This window comes from Tamandua tetradactyla, chromosome 3 (assembly GCF_023851605.1).
Source record: "Tamandua tetradactyla isolate mTamTet1 chromosome 3, mTamTet1.pri, whole genome shotgun sequence".
Taxonomy (NCBI): domain Eukaryota; kingdom Metazoa; phylum Chordata; class Mammalia; order Pilosa; family Myrmecophagidae; genus Tamandua; species Tamandua tetradactyla.
Window position 1 is genome coordinate 132,051,545 of NC_135329.1, and position 23,262 is coordinate 132,074,806.

Genomic DNA, 23,262 nt, shown 5'->3' on the forward strand with positions numbered 1-23,262 from the left:
CCCTATTTTTAATATAACATTGACTATAAAGATATGAAATCAAGTCTTACTAACAAATTTTAAACAAGTTTTCTCCAGGGCTTGGGGGTAGGGAGTTATGGAGAGCTAATATCTTATTCGCTGGCCAGTGGACTTTTTTTCTTTTTAATAAAGAAGTTGTATTTACTTAGAAGCATTCAGGAATGTCAATAAAACAGCTGCCTTTTTTTTTTTTTTTTTTTGCAATTACAGAGTGGTATTCAGTTTTCCTATAAGCTGCATCAGAGACAACAGAAGATGAAAAAACTACTGTCCTCATATATAGCAAATTTGTGCTGTGCACCAAAAAGAACCTACTTTAAATTTCCATGCCAATTTACAACCCCCATTCTGTACCAGGCAAAGTTAGTGTCTATTGAAAAGATCACTAGGACAGGACCATCTTAGATACATTCGGTAGTGTGTTAACTGTGGGACGAAAAGACCTTGGACAGTTTAAAAATCTTACACAGCCTTACATTTCAAGTTTTTTTCTTAAGGAGTGAGTTGTGTACAGAAGTGTTAAGTGCTTTATAGACCAGGAAAAACAAAAACACTAGCTAGAACCAATTTATTCATTATCATCATCATCTTCTTCATCTTTGTCTTCTTCCTCGTCCTTCTCCTCATCTTCCTCACTTCCTTGGTCTTCCTCCTCATCCTTCTTTTTCTTTCTTGTTTCAGCCTTTCCAACTCCCCTTTTTGCCGCATCAGGTTTTCCTTTAGCACGGTATGCAGCAATATCCTTTCTGTGTTTCTCCTTCAGCTTGCCAGCCTTCTTTCCATAAGGCTTCCTGTCATGTGCTGCAGTATTATTTCACATCTCTCAGTTTCTTTGCAACATCACCAGTCAAAGGACATTGGCCTTGATTTGGGGGCGATACTCACAACAAAGAAGGGAAAAGGCAGAAGTAGGCCTCTCTTGGGTCCACTGGGATCCTTGAACTTCTCTTAGGAGGGATATAGATTTTCATTTCTTTCTCATAAAGGGACTTAATCCACCTTGGCCAAGTCTTCAAATTTTTCTTTCTCTTTAGCAGGCAAAGGTCTTCCACCTCTTTGGGCACTTCTTAGAACACTGAAAAGTTGACTGAAGCATCCGAGTGCTTCTTGTGCTCCTCCCCGCAAGTTTGCAGGAAGAAGGCATATGATGACATTTTGCTTCTCAGCTTCTGAGGGTCTCCTTTGACCGTTTCTAGTTATTTTTTGTTCGCTAGGCACGGAGTGGTTGCACTTGCCCCTGCAGTCTCTACAGAGCTCACTGTTCTGCAATGACTGTCTGGCCCGAGTTTGTGCTGGTGGTGGTGGTTTTCCTTTCTCATCCACGGAGAAAGTCTCAGTGCTTCTTAAATATCCGCATTTGCTGTACGCTGCACTCCTTTCACTCTTGATTATACAGTGTTTTCTGTTGTGCTTAAATATGTGTTTATACAGTCTTCTTCTCGAAGTGAGCTTTTAAAAGAGAGGGAATGCTTATTACATTCATTCCTTCCACAATTCCCTGGCATCCTTTCTTGCCTCTTTCTCCAGGTGGGTCCGGAGACACTCCTGGGAATTCTTCACGCTCACCCTCTGACCCAGCTGTAGAGGGAGACTGAACACCCAAGAATGGAGCCTCTGGGGGCGTATGGGAAGGGAAAGGAGAAAGCACGACGGCTTTTAGGGCCTTCCAGGACTGTTTTGAGAAGGGCTGAGGGGCCGAGGTCCTACAGGCTGACCTGGAGTGGAGACTTCCTTCGGGCTGTGGCGCCTGCCCTGCGGGGAGGGCCAGGCCGGGAACAGCCCGCCTGAGCCTTGGGGACCCTTCGCCCCGCGAGCGGGCAGGGTGCGGGGGGTGGGGGGGGTGGGGGACGGCTGCTGCTCCCGGCGCCCGGGGTCTGGGGCGGCGGGGAATCCTCAGCTCCGGGCCGGAGGTGGCCCGGCCCTTCCCGAACCCGGCTGCGGCCGCTCGGCGCCTCCCTTCAGCCAGGCAATTCTTCCCCTCATTTGTTGCATTGTTTGCATTAATATGAATATCTTGTTCTGTTTGTTTTGTCTCCTGGGAGCCAATAAAGCTGTGAGTTTTTTCTTTACACCAAATGCAGCTCTACGGGCGATCAATCAATGGGTAGTCTTTGGATAATCTGTGAGAGTGAGAAATCTAATAAAACTAGCAACTAAAAAAAGGAAAACAAAATCTATTTTTCTCTTAGGTTAACTACGTCAGGATTAGTGTGTTCCATTTCTGCTTCTTGAGGTGGATTTAACTCTTGTTCGTGGGGGGTTTTTTTTGTTTTAACAAAGATTTAAATGTCAAGATGGGAGGGGAGACAATCTGAGAGGAGAGCGAGAGGAAAGACGAGGATGTTTAGAGGCCTCTTACATTTGCTAAGGTTTGTTCGGTTCTTTCAAGAGGAAAGGAAGTATTAACATCCCAGGATATCAGAGAGGTGGGGTTCTAATAAAATGCATTTTGGCAAGGACGTCCTTCCTCAATTTTCCTAGCAGTCAGGAAATGTAAATTAATAGTGAAGTTAGCTGAGTACTTGCAATAAATCAAGTTATTAGCCCCCAACACGTGTTTTCTCCTGCTAGACCCTGAGCTTAATTTCCAAAATGCATTTTTGGAAGGCTCCTCAGCTATCCTGAGCAGTGCAAGAAAGATGACAAAGCTCTACTTCCTTGGCTGCTGCAGTTCTCCTCACAGTACAATGCAACCTAAATCATTTATAAACAGATCAAAATAACAATCTGAATTATCTAACATTAACAGCTGAACTGAAGAGCCCAAGATTATGTGATGAATTGTTAAATTGCAGTAGCATTGTTTTGGATTGCTAATTAAAAAAAAATAAGCAAACCCCATGACTCTAGATATGACAACTGAAAATACCCACAAATTATTTAATAAATGAAGCGTCTAACAACTTTAACACTTCCTGGTCGCCTTGTTAATAAATGTAATTTGAGGTAGATTTTTAAAATCTTCCATCTAAACAGTGAATTCATTACGCGCCATTCAGATCTCTGGATGCCTATGGACTTCTTGGAATTAGGTGTTAAATAGACAAAAGTGAACCAAACTGCCTTTAAAAGCACAGCATGACCATGTAATTCTTTTTCCAGTTTGTGGTAAAAAATGATGAAACTTCTTTCCAAGTAGCTATCACCCAGATTTAGTGTGAAAAGTAGTGTAATTGTAATTCACGCCATCAGGGTCTATCGCTGATAGACGATCAGCTGTTCTGTAGTGGGGAGAGGCTTTCTTTTCAAATAGGAAAGCTGCCAAGTGCTCTGCGATACCTCCAGCAAGCTTATCGGATTGAGTTCAGAGCCAAAACAGCAGCTGCACACATATGCAAATTGGCAATTAATAGTATAACATTCTGCAAAAAAAAAAAAAAAAATGTTAAAAAAATTTTTTTAAGAAAATAGAAAGAAGCTACCTGAACATTAACCTCAACTGTAACTGGGACTTTTAGGATGAATGACTAAGGATTAATTATCCTCTGGAGAGGATTTGTTCTTTATTAACTACTTTCCAGAAGATCAAGTCTTTGTTGTCTTGCTGAGTTTTGTCTGTTTCGTGGAACACAACAATGAGCTCTACAGAAAGAAGTTTAAAACAACAACAACAACAAAAAGCCCTTATATTTTAATACCAGAAAAGGGGGAAATTAAGTCCTTTCTATTGATCATTCTTTCTATATACAGAGATCACAAAGCGAGAGCACTAGCATCCTAGTGAAAAAGACATTTTGTTCTGGATGTCACCTCTCCTTCCACTACAGCTTGCCTTAGGAAATGCTGCCTGTCTATCTTGCTTTCTGTCTGTCTCTTCTCTTATTGACAGGAATGTCGTTGGTAAGCTTCATTCAGCAGTTTGCAGAAATCCAGCAAGGTTTATGGTTTATGTTGCCCAGCATGTATAAACACTACACTCTGAAATGTTTTTTTTTTAAATCATATGAATTTGATAAATTTCTTAACATCTTGGCCTCCAATCCCCTCACCCCCCACCCCCACCCCAATTCACACACACCAAGTACACTGTTTTCCCTGATACAGTCATAGAATAGTTGTAGCTGGGATTAAGTTGACAACCTAAACCCCAAGAAGGGCCTGGCATTTTCACAGCAGTCTTTCCCCAATGCTTTGATTTTCCCTCTCCTGCTCCATTTTCCTCTCTCCCTCTAGCAGCGGGGTGGGGTGATTAGCAAATGCTCCAGATAATCTGTGAATTCTTAATAGTCATATTTCCATGTATGAAGATCTCCCTGTTTCTGAGATGTGCCAGGCTTCAGAAACCTTGGTGTTGGGATTTTTTCAGATATTTCCAAGTTCCAAGAGTTTGACATTTGGGTCAGGATCCTAATTCCCTTCAACGTGTGAGGATGAAGGAGGTTTTATTTTGCTTTATTTATCTGTAGGCTTTGGGGTGAGATTGTACCCAGTTTTAGCTGTGTAACATGTACCACAAACAGAGTTGCAATCATTAGTTCTGCCTTTTTCTCTATCTACCACCTATACTTTTAGTGTTTTATTGCAATCAACTGTGTCTTTAGTTTAAAAACATCCTTTTTCTTATACGCTAGGTACATATATAATCTAAGACAAGTTTTGGATTATGAACATTCCAGTTGAAAGGATACTGTACAATTTCATTGCCTAGATAGGCTTAAAGGGTGAATATTTTTTAAAATTATAGGAAATTCACCAGTTTTCCCCAAAACCATGTACAATTCAAATATATTTGGTTTTATTTCTTGAAAATAAAAGACTTTTGATCCCTGTCAAGTAATCCAATTGCATTTGGGACACAGAAAATTTTGAGCTCCTCGATAAGAAGGGAAAATTCTCTCTCTAAATGAAAAAATCTGGACCAAGAGAGAATACTTTTCTAAATATTTATGATTAACAGAAATTTTTGGTCCAATTCCAATAGAAGTACCTTATGGCCTAAAGAGTATACAGGTTTGGGAGAAAAAAATGTCAAGCCTAAATTTTATTCATAACTGAACTATTGTTTGTTTTGACTTGCAATCCAATTTGAATGCATTGTTAGACTTTTCTTTTTTCTTATGATTATGCAAAAAGTAGTTTTAAATGATATCAAGTCAATTGGAAGTTACCTTTGAATAAAACAGATACATGGGAAAATGCCAACATTTTCTCCTTCTCTATAATCTCATTTACATAGTTTGTATAGACATTTGCATGTGAAATATAGTTAACAAAAATTACACAAAAGTAAATTTAGTCGTTTAATGTCTACCTCTATGGTAAATTGGACCATTTGGCATAGTTTGAAGTCTTCCAAGAAGCCTGGTTTCCACCTGGAAAATAAATTACTAAATTTGAATGTGTTACTATACTATGGTGAGTTGTCTATCTGTTACATTTTATTTTAGTGCATATACTAGAAATTGGACTTAGAGTGTTCTAAAATTGTCATCTGTCAAGGTAGAGAATTATAATAATATGATTATATCTTACCCAGAAAGAAAATGTTCTGATTTTAGATAATTTTGGTGCTGTTACAAATAGGACACACTCTTTAAATTCAGAAGCTCATATGGTTAATTGTTAAAATTTGAGATTAATTTAGATCAGCTATTCCTATTGTAGTTCAAAGTTTATTTTCTTATGCATTTACCGACACAGGTAAGGTTTTTACATAGGCTTTGATGGAATATATATATATTGTACTACTTTGCTTCATCTTTAAATTGTTCTTTAACTCAAAAATTTCTAAGAGTTTGATAAGTATAACTCTTGTTATAGTTATCAAATCATTGTTGCATTCTCAATTCACCAATATATCTTACGGTTTTGAACCATAAATAATTTGACTCTGTTGTGAGAATTTTGAGCAATCAAAGAGTTCTACGTCATGACACAAAGCATCATAGTGAGATGGTTGGTGAAATGTTGATGGTCAGTGAAGACAGCGCTCAGTTACCTTATCCAAGTAGAAACTCTGTTCTACAACGCTACAGGTATACACAGAGGATGACGAATATGTGGGCCATAGCTCACTAAAAAACCACTACCACAGCTAGTGAAAAGAAGAAACTAAGTGTCTCATTAAAATGGGCTGGTAGGCTTTTCTTCATCTCAAAGTATAGTGCATTAGTTTCCTAAAGGAAACAGTATTTCTTCCTGAAATACACATTGTCCAAGCTGAGTTAAACAACCAGAACAGGTGTGGTTATGGAACCCTACACTCTCAAGCCCAGAAACCATACAAGTCAGTACAATACACACAAGTCCGTCTAATTACTAAACCACCTTCTTAATGATTATAGTCTTTTCGTTTCATAAATGTTTCTTTCTTTTCATTCTGAAGTGCATTTTGAATCCAGGTGAATATATATTTTGGCCATCATCTTTTGTGGTAGTGAAAAGAAGAAAAGCTCAAGTCATATTTAAAGGTGTTAGAGTTGTCCAATAGGATGTTAAAATATTTTATCTTAGCACAGTGCATTTGTTTTGAAGAGTTCTTCTGGAGGATTTAGGACATTTTTTATATAGTAAACTAAATGAGGAGCCATTCTTTCAGATGGTAAAGTGGGATTATCTTTAGAAAATCAGTTCACTAGGAAATTTACATAACCATTGGATTAAGAGTCTAAGAAACAATGGTGATAGAATACTAATTTCTGGGTTAAGCCACTGCTCTGTGCTAGATGTCTCACGGACATTTTCTTAATCTAATGATCACTTTATGAGAACAGCATTATCATCTTTAATGAGGAAAAGGAGGCTAAATTTAAGTCACATAGGCTGGTAAGCGGCAAGCCCCTAGAGCTGCGACACTCCAAAGTCCAGGAGCTCTTCACAGGTCTTTGAAAGATAGAGGCATGGAGGAGGTTAGTAAACCAACTCTTTCTCTTCTTAAAATACTATTTTTCTTTCACTAAATCCAAAATGGTCAATAGAACAGTTTAAGAATTTAGCAGTGCAGTCAAGATCCATTTGATTAGGGAGGCTTTGTAAGACTGGCAACAGCATTGCTTTGGCACATGCTTTTTAAGACTCAGGCGATCTACACATCCATCCTCAAATTTAGCAATTTGAAGCAGTTAGCTACATGGACAGTTTTGTATGCATTGCTAAATGCAGATACAAAAAATGCATTTGCAAAAAAAGGAAACCCAGTTAAACTAGGTTGCAAATTTGGCCCTAATTTAGCGTAGCATTTGTGATACATATAGGTTAGAGTGACATTTATATAATGGTGTGAAATATGAGAAAGTTCCAATGCTAGACACAAAGACTTTTTAAAATTGCTTTTGCCTACTTTGGTTGGTTTAAGAAACAGGAAGAAGAATTTGGTTTTTCAAGTGATGGGAAGCCTTTAAGGATGTTGGAACACTGTTCAGTCCCCTGGGGTTCTGCCTGCTGTACAATTTTAAATGTCTTTTAGCTAAAAAATTGGCCAACAAGGGAAACACAGAACTGAAATCTCTTCTTACTTATCTGGGAAGTGAGAAGCTATAGGTTACTAACAAACTCCAATTATGATAGTCAAATAAATGATCATCTTTTGAGGTCAGAATGCCTTTAAACATTCCTTCTAGCTAGTTTTTCTATTTAATTGGAATAACTAACAATATATTAGAATTTTACCTTGAAATTTTTGTCCTTATGCTGGTTGTCAATATAAGTTTCAGATTAAGAAGTAGAGCCAGAAATGAGACTAGATAAATACACCAAATTTCATATAATCGCTACAATCATGGTACCTGAAACTATTTCCATTTCAACAATGAAGACCACTGGAGGACAATGTATTCCCCTTTGGGAACAGCACCTGGCTTTAGGTGGAGAAAGTGTGTGATAAAAGAGGCATCTAGGTTATGGGAAATTAGTTGCACCTCTCATTCGAGCTGAGATTGGAATTTACCTCCTCCTAGTTACATGTTGTTCAGTTTGTCACTCATCGTGCTGTCAGCCAAATTAGTCGTACCTAAAATCCGATCCCCAAAAAAGATCATGAACAATATTTGCTATTTGGTGCTGGGAGTGTCTTTTAACATTTTGTATTAGTTAACCATCTGAGGATTGTGCAACGTTTATTTTGGTAATATAAATAGAAAAAGAAATAAATGTATCTGAGCAAAAGTGAGTAGTTTTAACTAGCTGCTTTGAACTTAATATTTTAAATATTTCATAAAGTTTTCATTTATTTTATTTTCAATAAAATGTTATTGCATATAACATATGTTTATGTGTTTGTCACCAAGTCTAAAGTCACCATTTTCTAGAAAGAACAAATGAAGACTTTTCCTAGAATATATTTTATATGACTTGTTGCATAGGGATAATAAATGGAAAATATTTAGAAATTTTTCATTTAAAAATAGTATCTACTGCTGAGTATTAAATAATAAAATTACACTTATCTGTCTTTTCATTAATTTAAAAATGAACCTGTATTACATAGTGTAATTTGGAGGATCCATTTAATCCCTACTTAAAGAGATAGAATACTAACTGAATTCTTTAAATAATAATAGTTGCTTCATCTTAAAAAAATGAAAATCTCCTATATTTTAGCTCTGTGTCTTTGTCCAACAAAATATTTCAAGGCCTGCATCTTTAACATTTTTAAACTATTTGCTATTTAGAAAATTATCTCTGATTACAAAAGTAATACATGTTTATTGTAGAAATTATAGTAATAACCAAGATAATAAAATAAAATTCATCTATAACCCAACTACATAGAGATCATCACTGTTAACATTTTGGAGTATCTCCAACAGCAAATTTTTAGTGCAATGATATACACTGAAAATTATTAGGATATATGACATTACTCATTTGTGAGCTACATTTTTCACTTAAAATATATTACTCACTTTTCCTATGTCATTAAATATTTTCCATCAGAATTATTTTGAATGGCTGTATAGTATTACATAGCATAAATGCACCATAATTTATGTAACATGTTCTCTAACATTATATATCTAGGTGGTTTCTAGTTTCTCCATTTCATAAAAAATGATAAGATGAATCTCTGTAGTTAAATATTTGAATATATCTATAATTGTTTCTTCCAGGTAAGTGTCCAAAAGGAGAATTTCAGGGATTTTGTTTTCACAGGTTTGATACATAAAGACAAAGTATCTTCTAAGATGGAAGTGTATGAAAATGTCAGTTTACCCATATCTTCGCCAAGACTAAGTGTAATTATATTTTCATCTTCTCTAATTTGATGTTTGGGAAAAAAAATTTTGTTCTTTAGGTTGTGTTACTTTAGTTACTTGAAAATTGATGTATTTCATATGTTTATTTGCTATTTGTATTGTTACTTTTTGGCTCACTTATTCCTATCAAACATCATTTTTTAATTTTTAATTTGTGAGATTTCCTTATAATTAAAAATAATAACACTGTACTGTGCCATACATTTTACAGTTACTGTTCTAAGCTAATCTTTGTCATATTTTGTATTGACTTCTTCATTTCTAAATTGTCAATCTCTTAAGCATTTTCATTAAAATGTTTGTGAAATTTTGTTTGTACATTTAGAATTTTTTTTTTTCTTTATAATAGTCTATTTTAGTATAAACAAGTGTTTGAATCAATCAATGTCCATTTCAGGAAGTTTCTTGTCCGAATCCGAAGGCACAGCTGTGTCTGTACCCTGCTCAGTAGCATGAGGCCCTGGACTGTCTCCTTCTCCATCCACTGGTCCATTCTGCTCTGCAGTTTTTTGTTCTTCTTTTGGAGGTTCCACTTTGGGCTTGGGCTTTGAAATTATAGGGCTACAGATATTCATCAGCTCCTTAATTTTAGCTTCAATCTCTTTTGCCTTGACAACTGGCTCCATGGTCAGACTCTGCTTGTTTTGCAGATTCAGCTTGTTATTCATCCACTCCATGGCCTCATTCGTGCTTTTCTCTACTTTCCTAATGTCACCAGGATCCAAACGGTCATACTGGTCCTCCTTGTTTCTGAAAGAGCTTTGTTTGTACATTTAGAAAATCTTCCTTCAAGAGAAAACAAATTTCATTTTTATTTTCACCTTCATATTTCATTAGTGTGTTTTGTTTTACTTTTTTAGATTTAAGGCTTTTTTCCTTCTATAATGTATTTTGGTTTTTCGTATGAGGTGAGGATTTGCTCTTTTTTTCCCAACTGTTAAGCAATTATCCCTGCATCACTTATTGAGTAGTATTTGTCTTTCTTACTAATTTAAAAGGCCTTTTGAATCAAGTTGAAAACTTTAATGTTCTAGGGTTCATTCATGAGATTAATGTCTCCTCCACTGATTTCTCCATTCTTCCATCCTTATTCTAATATTTTAATTATACACGTTTACATCTGATAATGTAAGTAGTTTATTTCGAAGTTTTGTCATTCTTGCCTGTTTATACTTCAGAATTACTTTTATCAAGTTTAGAACATTTATTTGTGAACATATGTTTTGCTATGGAAAAATGCCCAAGATATATTAAGTGAAAAAAAGCAAGTCGTAGAACAGTATGTATAATATTATCCCTTTTATAATTTAAAAAAAAGTCAGAGAAAGCATAGAAGTGTTTGTACATGCCCGTGTGTGTAACTGAGTGCTTGCAGATACATAGGAAATTTCTGGAAGAATAGATGAAAAGTTTGTTAACAATGGTTATCTTTGGGGAGAAGGAATGAATGTTGAGAGAAAGAGGAACTTTGAGTTTTACTATAGTCTTCTTATACAGCTCGCATTTTTACCATGAGCAAGTATTAATCTTACAATTTTAAAAGTGTGTAAAAGAATATTCAAAAGAACATAAAAAAGTTATTTACAATGATTTACCACTGGGGAACTGAGCAGGGGAGGAAGGAAATAGTCTAAGAACAATATTTTTCATTTAGTACTTTTTGCATGGCATGAAGTTTTCGCAAGAAGCTTGTAGCTTTTCATAATTAAAAAAATTTTAATATCATAGCTAATTTAAAAATTATCTGAAAATTTAAACAGAATTCCATCAAATTTATAAGTACATTGGTACATCCTTATAATGTAATTTTTCCCATGTGGGAATAGTTTTCAAAAGTTTTTATGTTCCTCAATAAAGTTTGGTATTTTTCTTCATATGGGCCCTATTCAAGTTCAGTAGTTTAATAGTTTAGCACTAGATTTTATGTATACCCATATAAATGTATATATAAATATCTATAAATATTACATAATTTTATTGTTTATAAAGGAAATTTATCTCACTGAAGATTATTTTCTAATTATTTTTTCTCTAATATTGGGAGAAACTATTGATTTTTAAAATTGCTTGTGACTTCAATCTTAGAAGTAATCCTGAAGTAATTGGCCTGTTCAAATTGGTCAGTTCAAGTTCAGGCTTACATTATTGGTTTATGTAGAAATACTGTAAGTTTAGTCAATGTAAATATTTTCCTTGATATGATTTTTTTAATTATGTAAACATGTATCTTGGAGGTTATTCTTACGCATTAAATAGATATCACCTTTTTAGTTAAGGCATAACAGAGAGGCTGGAGGGAACTGCCTGAAAATGTAGAGCTGTGTTCCAGCAGCCATGTTTCTTGAAGATGATTGTATTTATTAGCGTAAAGTTGTTCATAGTATCCTGTTATTACCTCCTTTATTTCTGTGAGGTCAGTAGTTAGGTCTCCTCTTCCATTTCTGATCTTATTTATTTGCATCCTCTCTCTTCTTTTTGTCAATCTTGCTAAGGGCCCATCAATCTTATTGATTTTCTCATAGAACCAACTTCTGGTCTTATTGATTTTCTCTATTGTTTTCATGTTTTCAATTTCATTTATTTCTGCTCTAATCTTTGTTATTTCTTTCCTTTTGCTTGCTTTGGGATTAGTTTGCTGTTCTTTCTCCAGTTCTTCCAAGTGAACAGTTAATTCCTGCATTTTTGCCTTTTCTTCTTTTCTGATATAGGCATTTAGGGCAATAAATTTCCCTCTTAACACTGCCTTTGCTGCGTCCCATAAGTTTTGATATGTTGTGTTTTCATTTTCATTTGCCTCGAGGTATTTGCTAATTTCTCTTGCAATTTCTTCTTTGACCCACTCGTTGTTTAAGAGTGTGTTGTTGAGCCTCCACGTATTTGTGAATTTTCTGGCACTCCACCTATTATTGAATTCCAACTTCATTCCTTTATGATCTGAGAAAGTGTTGTGTATGATTTCAATCTTTTTAAATTTGTTAAGACTTGCTTTGTGACCCAGCATATGGTCTATCTTTGAGAATGATCCATGAGCACTTGAGAAAAAGGTGTATCCTGCTGTTGTGGGATGTAATGTCCTATAAATGTCTGTTAAGTCTAGTTCATTTATAGTAATATTCAGATTCTCTGTTTCTTTATTGATCCTCTGTCTAGATGTTCTGTCCGTTGATGAGAGTGGTGAATTGAAGTTTCCAACTATTATGGTATATGAGTCTATTTTCCTTTTCAGTGTTTGCAGTGTATTCCTCACGTATTTTGGGGCATTCTGGTTCGGTGCGTAAATATTTATGATTGTTATGTCTTCTTGTTTAATTGTTCCTTTTATTAGTATATAGTGTCCTTCTTTGTCTCTTTTAACTGTTTTACATTTGAAGTCTAATTTGTTGGATATTAGTATAGCCACTCCTGCTCTTTTCTGGTTGTTATTTGCGTGAAATATCTTTTCCCAACCTTTCACTTTCAACCTATGTTTATCTTTGGGTCTAAGATGTGTTTCCTGTAGACAGCATATAGAAGGATCCTGTTTTTTAATCCATTCTGCCAATCTATGTCTTTTGATTGGGGAATTGAAGATGATTGTATAATGAAATAGCTTTCACAGTGTGACTGTGTGATTGTGAAAACCTTGCGTCTGATGCTTCTTGTATCTACCTTGTGGATAGATGAGTTAAACATATGGATTCAAAATAAATAAATAATACAGGGAACAAATGTTAAAATAAATTTAGTAGATTGAAATGCTAGTAATCAATGAAAGGAAGGGGTAAGGGGTATGGTATGTGTGAATTTTTTTTCAGTTTTCTTTTTATTTCTTTTTCTGAATTGATGCAAATGTTCTAAGAAATTATCATGATGATGAATATACAAATATGTGATTAAAAAATGTTCATATTGTATGTTGATTGGTTTTATTAATAAAAATTTTTAAATTATGTAAACATGGCTTAAGAAAATGACTATTATAGGGGATAATCTATAATACAAATTACTACAGAATATAATATATGCCATTTTCTGAAAAGAAATGCAAAGGAGTAATGAACAAAAATAATCATTAGCATAGATAGGATTTCCATGAATAATATGATAATTTTGCTAGAGAAGAAACAATAGATTTGACCTATTTTGAGTCTTGTACAATTTTTTTCCACAATGTATAAGATGGTGCTTATATATACTTTTTTCTTCTCAAAAAGGATAGTGTTTTATTGCTATTATTTCTAATATAAAATATATAATATTCTCACTGTAAAAATCATTCAAATATTATAGAAAAAATACCTTCTTATGTAAAGATGAGTCATAATCCTACCCAGAAAAGCTACAGTTAATAGTATTTTGCCTATTTTTCAAGAATTGTACCATATATATTTCACATATTTAGAAAAATGAGTCCACACTATACATACTGTTTTATAGCCTCCTTTTTATTCTTAATGTGTGATCACTGCCACTTTTTAATGTCCATTCATACAGATCTTCATAATTTTTCATAGCTACCATTAAAATGTATATTTTATTTTACAGATGTTCCCTAATTTATTTAATCAACTCCCTATTGATTAACATTTTGGTAGTTCCCAGTTTTTTACAATGAATGTTCTAGTACATCTTTTCACATTTGACAGGTTATTTCCATAAGAAATGGAAACACTAGATCAAAGAGTCTGCAGAATGTTAAGACTTTTATACATATTGCTAAACCACCCTCCATAAAGGTATAGTTATTTACTTACTATAGTAAAACACATATAACATAAACATTGCCATTTTATCATTTTTAAGTGTACAATTTGGTGGGATCATAGGGAGTTTGCCCTCAAGCCTTCCAATATTGTATTAATAATATTTTAAAAATCTTTTGCAATCTGATAGGCAGAAAATGGAATTTCACTGTTCTTTTAGTTTCTACAATATGATCACAAATGAGGTCTACCTTATTTCTACATTTGTGAATTAACTATTCCCTTCTATTCCTATTTTTCTTCTGGTGCATGCATTTTATTGTTATTGACTTCCACGGACTCTTCAAAGAGAAAAAATGTTAATCTTTCATTTTGGTATGCATTTTTCAGTATGTCTTTAATCTTTTTTGAGCTTGTTTATGGCATTTTTGCCACACAAAGTTTGTATGTAATAAAATTTACAAGTTATCACTGTTTAACATCTTTGTTGCCATTCTTAGAAAGGCATTCCATACAGCCAGATTAGTAAATCAAAATTCTATGTTTTCTTCTAACTATAGTTATGGTTTCTTTTTTGGGTGGGGGCGGGGTGGGATGCATGGTCTGGAAATCGAACCTGGGTCTCCCACGTGGAAGGCAGGCATTTGGTTTTACTTTTTACACTTACATCTTTAACCTATCGAGAGTTTCTTTTTTAAAATATAAACTCCCCCAAATAGTGTTCCCACAACATTTTTGAGCAATCCATCTTTTCCCCACTAAATTCTTAGATATATTTTTATCTAGTTACAGATTTTATCTTCTGTTCCATTGATCTGTACCAGCTGTGGGATTGTGAGGGTTTGGGACAGATTTAGCTGCAGTGGTGCTGCTGCATAACAAACATTTCTCCCTGATCTCCATGGCTTTCAACAGCAAACATTTATTTCTCTCTGATGGGCATCTGGGTCAGCTGTGACTTTGACAGTGTGCTATTGGACACAAATGGATTTTGCTCAAGACTACAGGTCAAGTTTATGATGGCTTGACATAGCTCTCTTTTCAGGTTGAAGGAGCAACAGTGACCCAGAACATATTCTTCTTGTGATGGATGGCAGGCACACAAGATGGCTGTCAGAAACTTGCCACACTTTTTCATTATCAGCTCCCACTCTCATTTACATACACGTCCCATTGGTGTGAGATAATCACAGGGCCAAACCCAAAGCGAATGAGAAGTACATTACATCCACAGGGAAGTCATATCAAGGACTGGAAGAGAATGGAGAATTGTCAACCAAAAAATCTCATCAACAACACTAAGCTGGTTATAGTTTCTAAGTCTCAAGTTACTCAATGCCAAAATGGTATTATTGGGAAGATTCGGTAAGATAGCTAATAAATGTCAAACATTCCACACCTGGCACATAGGAATTTAATAAATGTGTATCCATTTCCTAACAATATACCACTTAAATTAATGTAATTTTGTGAGATATTTTAATATGTGAAATGACAGGTATGCCCCTACACCTATCACTACTTTCTTAAAGATTTTTTTTGCCTGTTCTCTATCTTTTTTTTTTCCTGAAGAACAAATGGACTTTTGACTCCATCATATATATTTATCTCATTAATAACTGATGAAAATTGTTCTCAGTCATATTTCTTTCAGACTGATGAGTAAGTTGTTTGAGGGTTTTATTAAGAGGGATCTCATATTAATCCAGAATTTTTTCTATTTTTCAAAAAAAATCAGAGCTATACTCAAATTTGCAAATGATATTAAATTAATTGGGACAGTTTTTATCTTGAAAAAAATAAAATTCAAATTAAGATTCATGATCCTATAGAAAAATAACGTTCTAAAGAAGCAAATGCAAAGTATACTCAAACACCCTCCAAATATAGGATTATATAAGGGTCTCTTGGTAAAAAGCACAGAAGAAAAAGACTTGAAGTTTATGAATGGGGTATAAATATTCAATGATGTGTGAGAAAAACAAATGTAATTCTTATGCTTTCCTAAATGATATGAAATGGGCAAAGGCAATTTCTCCTCTGAATCATGCATTAATTATATTTTTGTTTGAAAATTATTCTGTTTGGACCAAATTTTTAAAGAATGTGGAAAAACTGGTAGAAGTTTAAACTGTAAAGATTCATTTTCAGAGAAAATATGCTGAGCAGTCGTTCTTTATGACTAAATTTAAAAAGATATTTTAACAAAACAGATATTTTTATTGACTTTAAGGAGGCTTTGATTATTTGTTGTGTTAAGGAAACACCAGAGATAACTACCAAGACAGATTTGAAAGTTTCTATTTCTGGAAATAGAAATATTCTGTTTTATGAGAAAGACAATTATGAATCTGGCTATACTTGTCTTTTAAATGTCAATGACAGATCAAATGAACCCTTCTAACAGTGTAAACCTATGAATTTGTCTTAGGATGAATTGCCTAACACTTAATCTGTATTATTCGTTATTAAATTAACTCAAAATGATCTCAAATATTTATTATGTAATTTCATCATACTACTATATCTGACATATTTATATACCATCTGAACATTAAATAAAATAGCATTGTTGCCTAATTTACTCTCATTTCTTTTTCATAAATAGCAGAAAATACATCAGAAATACATGTGGTCAGCTTTCCTCTGTGGATCATTTTGGGCTATTATTCAGAAACATCAATAAGCTGTTATGAAAATTATACCCATCCATTTTAATTATAATGTAAAAATTCTGGTTTTAAAATATGTTTTTAAGTATTACTTTGTAGCTTAACTTTAGAGTTATATGTTTTAAGTTGTTCTCCAAAGGCCCAAGTTTTGAAACTAAACTGCTCTTTTTAAAATGTTATTTGTTAATTCTGAGAAAAGGAATTTTAAAAGGGGCATCTTCAATGCACTTTAAAAGGGTTCTGTTAACCAAAACCCAAGAAATTCTCAGTAAAAGGGCAATTGGAAGCTGATTTATCCTTAGCTTTCAGTCTTATGAAGCATTGGCTTTTCAAATGAAAATAATTGTCAGTTTTCAAAAAATATAACACAAACCTGTCAATTAATTTAGATCCAGTCATAAGAAATGTGTTTTGGTAGAAAGCAAGAATGAAGTGACGTGGTTTGTTTTTATTTAAACATCTGCCTATGATTCTGTGAAATGTGTATCTATATATGGAAAACAGAAAAGTTAGCTTATTCCCAAATATTGGTCCAGTATTGTCAGCTTTGTGTAAGACAGTAATGGATCTATGGATTATAAATGAGTCAATTACTCTTCCCCAAATTTAAAGCAATATTCTTTACAAATTATTGATAGTTTTACCTCTGATTTCACTTTAGCCCAAGGAAAGATCTGTCCTAAAACTTCTAGTGATTTACTCAATCTTTACTTAGTAAGTGGCCTTCACAGCTTGAAAGCCTTTCAATAGGTTCGGTAGTTTTGTTTGTCATCTTATTCCCGCCATTGCTTACTTCGTATTTGCATGATTAACAGTCTGCCAAAGTGTGCCCATGTGTCTGCTAATTTTGGTTGTTCCTTAAAGTCTTCTTTGCCTCGAAACAAGAGAGATCAACCCATTTGGAAGACAGTGGGACAAAAAGGGAAGGCCTTGTTTTCTTGGTCATGGAATCACTAATATATGCACATACATATGCACAGTTTGGAAATAATGTAGGATGTCTACTTCAGTATCGAAAATCAATGTAGTATTATGTTATTTTGTATTTAATTCACTTTCATTTGTTGTAAAACAAAGGAAAAATTACACCATAGGACTCCACTGTCAGAACTATGATCTTAAGGGTGGGGATAGTGTTTATTCTGCCTTGTAAATGACAGGCCCTCCACTAAACAGCATCTGACGCCTGAAAGCACTCAATACTTATTTGCCAATTGTATGTACTGACAGTGTAATGCAATGATATCAAAACTGGCCCTTTGGATCTTTGAACTTCTACAAAGCTTTAGGATTTTTAAAGCTACAGTTTCAAAGTGTTTTTGCCACCATTTTCATTCATTATGGTTGGCAACTTGGCAGTATTCATCAAAATTTAATGCACATGCATTTGACACAGTAGCTTCAGTCCCTTGAAGGTGTCCTACAAAACACTCAAATAGAGTTACAAATATATGTATATAAGGCTGCTCATTGCATCATTGTTTTCAATGGAAAATACTTGAGAATATACAATATAAATAATATAAATATAATAATAAATATGTTAAGGCATGGCCTTATGTATTAAATAATTAAATAAACCTGTGATAAAAAATATTTTTTTTACACAGAGAAACTTTCTCCTGGAAAACAGTTGTTAAAGAATAATGCAAAAATATTTATAATTACTCTCTGTTCTCTATCTTTTCTGCCATTCCTCTCTTCACTCATCACATCCATTACAAAGCTACAAGGCTAAAAAGGGAGGAAAAAAGACCATTAAAAAACTGAAAAAGAAATAAATAAATAAAGATAGGCCTAGAAAATATTTCATTCAATTTTATCCCTCTCTTTGATTATGTCCTGACTTTGTGGCAAAATACACAATTTTTTCTTTAGCCTAGTGGACACCATTATTTTATCCACATAGTACTGAGACCACCAGAGAACCTGGAATGTCAATCTTTCTTATCACACTTCTTGATAGATGCAGCTCATCATTTCCTACCAAAAATTAAAGATAGACTAGTTCTCTAATGCTTTTGAATGAATAGATACATCCCATGTTAGCATTTTATCTAATTGTCTTATATTAAATAAGAAAAATATTATTTTTTTCGAGTGCATCTTATGTTGTTTTAATCCCACTAGGCATTAATATTTATTAATGTATATTCCATTGTGATATATTATTTCCTATTTGTTACTGGCCTACTTCACACAAGACATCATTTATTGTCAGAACTAAATCTTGTCCATACCTTTGTAATTCAGATATAAGAACTACAAAAGATAGCATTTATTTCTTGTCACTTCTTATTCTCTTCTTTCACATGTACTTGTATACAATATGAATCCTAGTTATAAAATTTTTGCTTATAAAATTTATTTTTATCACGAGTGGCATTTTAAATAATGAATGAGAAATACTGACATATAATAAGTTGTCTTCAAAAGAAAGTAAATTTTTTAAATGTTACAGATGCTTAAGCATACCTCATCTATATAAACTCTCACTTGGATTTCAGCTACAAGTTTTGATCCCCACTTTTCAAAATTCTGAAAATACAAACCAAGTCATTCATTATTTTTACTGCGAAGCCTAACAATCTGAGCAGAGCACTTCTTGAGTTGGGACTTCAGGTTGTTTCATTCAAAGTCATTTTGAGTTGACATCTAACATAAGACTATTAGGTAGAAAATTTAGGCATCATCTGTCACACATAGCCACCTCAGAGTCTAAACTGGTCTGCAGAAGAATGTTGGAGCAAATAATCATTTCCTAAAACTTACTGCTTGTTTTTTAAATGAAAAGGCATTATGTCAATAAGATGTTACAAAATCTATTCCTAGTTACCCTCTTCTGCTATGACTATTCACATTCAGAAATACCTACCTATTGTACTAGGATGGAAACCTCTTAGGCTAAGCAAGTAGAAAATAATGTTTTTATACATTTTTCTCTAAGAGCTCTATGGGGGAAAGAAGGCAGGTAAAAACCTTGAAGCAGAAAAATACATCAGGAAAGAGTGTGGCTTTTTGTTTGTTTTTGTTCAAACAAAAACATTATTATTTTCTTCATTCTTCAAATCTACTTCCCTTTTCCTTCTCAAAGAGTTATAGTTCTAAGGTCGATGGAAAATGGAGACATTGTTGAAGCTCAAGCAATGAAAAAAGTGTTAATGATGTGGAACGATGTGAAAAATCCTACTGAGATTTTAACAGTGGCTCAAGACATTGGCCTCACCTTACATTATTTTCTCACCTTCCACCACCTCCATTTTTTATCACACTGCCATCTTTATTGGGCACCAGCAGAGTAAATGATGTTGTGGGAACAACAGCTTTCATTTCAATGTAGTTCAAAGTTTTAAATAGTTGGTGGTCTAATAGAAGAGGCAAGATAACCCTGAAATTAATTCACTTAAAAAAACTAATATGGATTATTTAGTTATTATAGAAGTTTATTTGTAGGCTTGCTTATTCTTTTTATATGCATCTATTACACATATTATTACATATAAACTATTACATATGAACATGAAAGGAAAGAAGTGGTCAATTGTACTGCATCAATCAGAGATGGCATTCTAAGCCAAGACAGTTCTACATATGGATAACTGATAATTCCATGCTTGTAGAAACTTTAAGATTATAAGGAATCAAAGAACCACCTGAACTTTTTTTTACTTCTGGAATCTCTGTTGTCATGGAAATGGTTGGTATCTGAGAGACAACTGAAATATATTAATCAATTAATTGACTGGTCAATATAATACATACATATAATCATGCATTATTGGCCTGTGTGCCTTAAGATTAAAAAAAAAAACACTCTGGCTTTTTCTTTACTGCATTGCATTCAAACTGAATTCTGAATTGCATTTCAAACTGAATTCTGATGAACTGGAATTAAATTCATATATGAGGAAGAAAATTTTCCTTCTGTTTTCCATTTCTGAACACAGTTTGATAACTGACTTCTACTTTATAGCTAATTTTCACACAGGTCTAAAGAATACACATTGAAAGCAATATTGGTGTTGTCAGCAGGAAAGGAAATTTCAAATTACTGTAGTAGAAACATGATCAGTCCTCACAGAACCTTCAATCAAAAGAGCCAAGAGTGGGGCTACATGCTTCCACTTACTGAGACCACCATTTGCCCTCTAACTTTGATGAGTTTTTAAAGGTTGTATTTCAAAAATAAACAGTATAAAATAATTATAATATTTATCTGTATCTGAATGGAGGCATAAGTGGGACTATGAAGTTGATTTTGCCTATTTATGAGCTGTCTTATGTTTCTATAGAATTCAAACTCCAATGAATCTGCTCCTAATAATTGGGTTCTTATTCTGCACAGAGTGAGTTGGGATACCATTGCAGATAGCTTTTTTGTTGTTGTTCTGAGGATAATTCTACAGTGTTTCAAAATCCAAATAATCTTGATGAACCCATCTAGCACAACTTTGGTTAAAGTTATATTACCTACCTGTTCTTAAATGGCAAAGATAAATTATTGTTCAACAGTAAGACGAGGGAAATATTCTAAGTTGGGTCTGAAGCATGATCCATTTCACTTTGGGATACATTGGGCAATTAGATATTTCTTTTCAATTTTCTTGGTTAAAGTGACTTTTAATAATAAAACAAGCCATATACGTGATTTTCACTTGAGATAGAGAAGACCTATCAAGATGTTGTGTTACTTTACCCAACACTTCTTGACGCAACCACCATATGGTTGTATTTTGAATTAGACTGTTATTCGCCTTTTGTGGTCTAATTTTAAAGGTTCTGAGGATGGCACTTCCACTATTTTCCTGGGCAGACAATTCTCCAGGGTGGCCCCTCTAATTATTTAAGGTAGGCCTTCATTTCTTTCAAATAGCTGAGTTATTCAAGTTTGTAAAGCAGCTACTGCACAAGCAGCCTGACTTAAACTGACAAAAGCAAGGAAATTCTGAATCCATAATTCACCTTCCACCCCTCGACCTCACAAACCGCCATATTAGCGTGATCACACCAAAATACCAGCTTGTGTTTACAGTTTCAGGCCTCCTGACGGTGGGCCGGCGCGGGTGCGCGAGCACTCGCTCTGTGTGCACTGAAGAGGATCACGATCCGGGGAGCTGAAAATGTAAACACAAGCTGGTATTATGGTGTGACTGGCGGTTTGTGGTTCTTTGTTTGAATACTTTAAAAATGGGCACCCTGGCAAGGACAAAAGAGGCAGAAAGCAGAACTGCTCGGAAATGGCTTCTCTCATCCTGGTCCCCCTCCTCAGGTAGACCCCAAATAACTTATCCACTTGATGGGGGTCCCCTCAACCATTTGTTTTTGTCTAGTTGGCTACACTTCAATGCAACAGTTTTGTTTTCAAATGCAGCCCATTAATATTCTGTCTGGGGTAATTTCAAGTTATTTTCTGATTACTTGCAAGCATTATACTTCTCAAGTGATCATTCATGTCAAAACCTTTCACCTGGCAAATTTTCCCAGTGTTTGATGTGTTTAATCAACAACTTAAACACCTTATAAGGCCTTGTTTTAGCATTTTGCAAATCAGCAATGGTTCTTTTTCCTCATATGAGGATTGGCATCAACGTATCTCTTTTAAACGACATACCTGCCTAGTGGTCTTGCTTGTGTTTCCTTAGTTGTTGAATTTGGAGTGCAAAGGTTGTCCTTGAGAGAAAGGTAAGGGGGAAAAAAAACACCCAAATTGCAAACTTTATTTTAGCATACCATCTAATTGTATAGTTGGTCCTTTAGTGTTCTCTGCAGTTTTGGTCATTTCTCCAACTTATCACTAAATAAGCTCCATCATTAGCTTCTCCACTGTGAACTTAGAATATGAAATATTTACTGTAGGGTGAAGAGATGACCATATAGTTTCAGGGAAGAAATTAAGACATAAAGAAAGGACAGATTATCAACGGAAAGACAAAAATATTTTGAAAGTGATATATGCCCATGAGTATGGAAGGTTGAAAGAAACTTATTTCTGAAAAATTTCAACGCAGCACATGATAAGCTTGACTTTGCAGTAACACATGATAAGCTTGACTTTGTGGTAAAGAACATTGTCTTGTTTTTTAAAAAAACAAATTTTCCCTTTGGAACTAAATATTCCATCACTACCCAAAAATTCGGTAACTAAAGGAACAACAGGTAGTTTGGCAGATCCCTTTCTTAAATAAAAGTTACAAATTGATTTTACACCTATTGAAGCAGCCATTCGCCACTGAAAACTTATTTCTGACAACTAGTCAGAATCTAGTAACTAATTGAAAAAGCAAAAGTGATGTTCTCAATACAGTTGAAAAGTAGTTAATATAAAGTCATAAATACTAACAACTCATGGACACAGACGATTTTGATAGAGACCACATTTCTTAATAAAGGAATAAGAGAGGTCTTTGCTTGGGATTCTTTAATGAAATGCCACTCAAAAGGAAGCAAGTGAATTCAGAAGCGTTGTCAGTCACTTTAGACTGAAAAGAAATAACAACAAGTAGCTTTTAAGGTATCAAATAATTTGCACTAAAGTGCTGTACTCTAGCGCCCTGCCTTTGAATAGGCCAATAATTTGCCTTGTTTGTTCAAAACATACCACACTTGATCACTTCAGGAGACTGCAAACCTGATTGACCCTGGCCATCTTACGACTTGCTTATCTCTCTCTATGTGAGATCTCTCACCCAGACA

At 34.3% G+C, this 23,262-nt stretch overlaps 1 long non-coding RNA gene and 1 pseudogene across 12 annotated transcripts in view; both read right to left on the bottom strand.

The window, feature by feature from the left end:
* Window positions 1–589: 589 nt before the first annotated feature.
* On the bottom strand, window positions 590–1,165 carry LOC143675766 (high mobility group protein B1 pseudogene; annotated as a pseudogene).
* Window positions 1,166–2,806: 1,641 nt separating this feature from the next.
* The window catches only part of LOC143677679 (uncharacterized), a 71,681-nt gene continuing 51,225 nt past the window's right edge, over window positions 2,807–23,262 (bottom strand). For 2 of the 12 annotated variants that reach the window (XR_013172793.1, XR_013172792.1), the window contains exons 4-7: window positions 22,181–22,239; window positions 19,814–19,934; window positions 5,273–5,333; window positions 2,807–3,383 (exon numbers count right to left, since the gene is read on the bottom strand). This is a non-coding gene — a long non-coding RNA (uncharacterized LOC143677679). Of the gene's footprint in view, window positions 3,384–5,272; window positions 5,334–13,658; window positions 15,149–18,237; window positions 18,304–19,795; window positions 19,935–22,180; window positions 22,240–23,262 lie in introns of those variants that run through there. The other 10 variants (XR_013172797.1, XR_013172794.1, XR_013172799.1 and 7 more) reach the window with 7 other exon arrangements.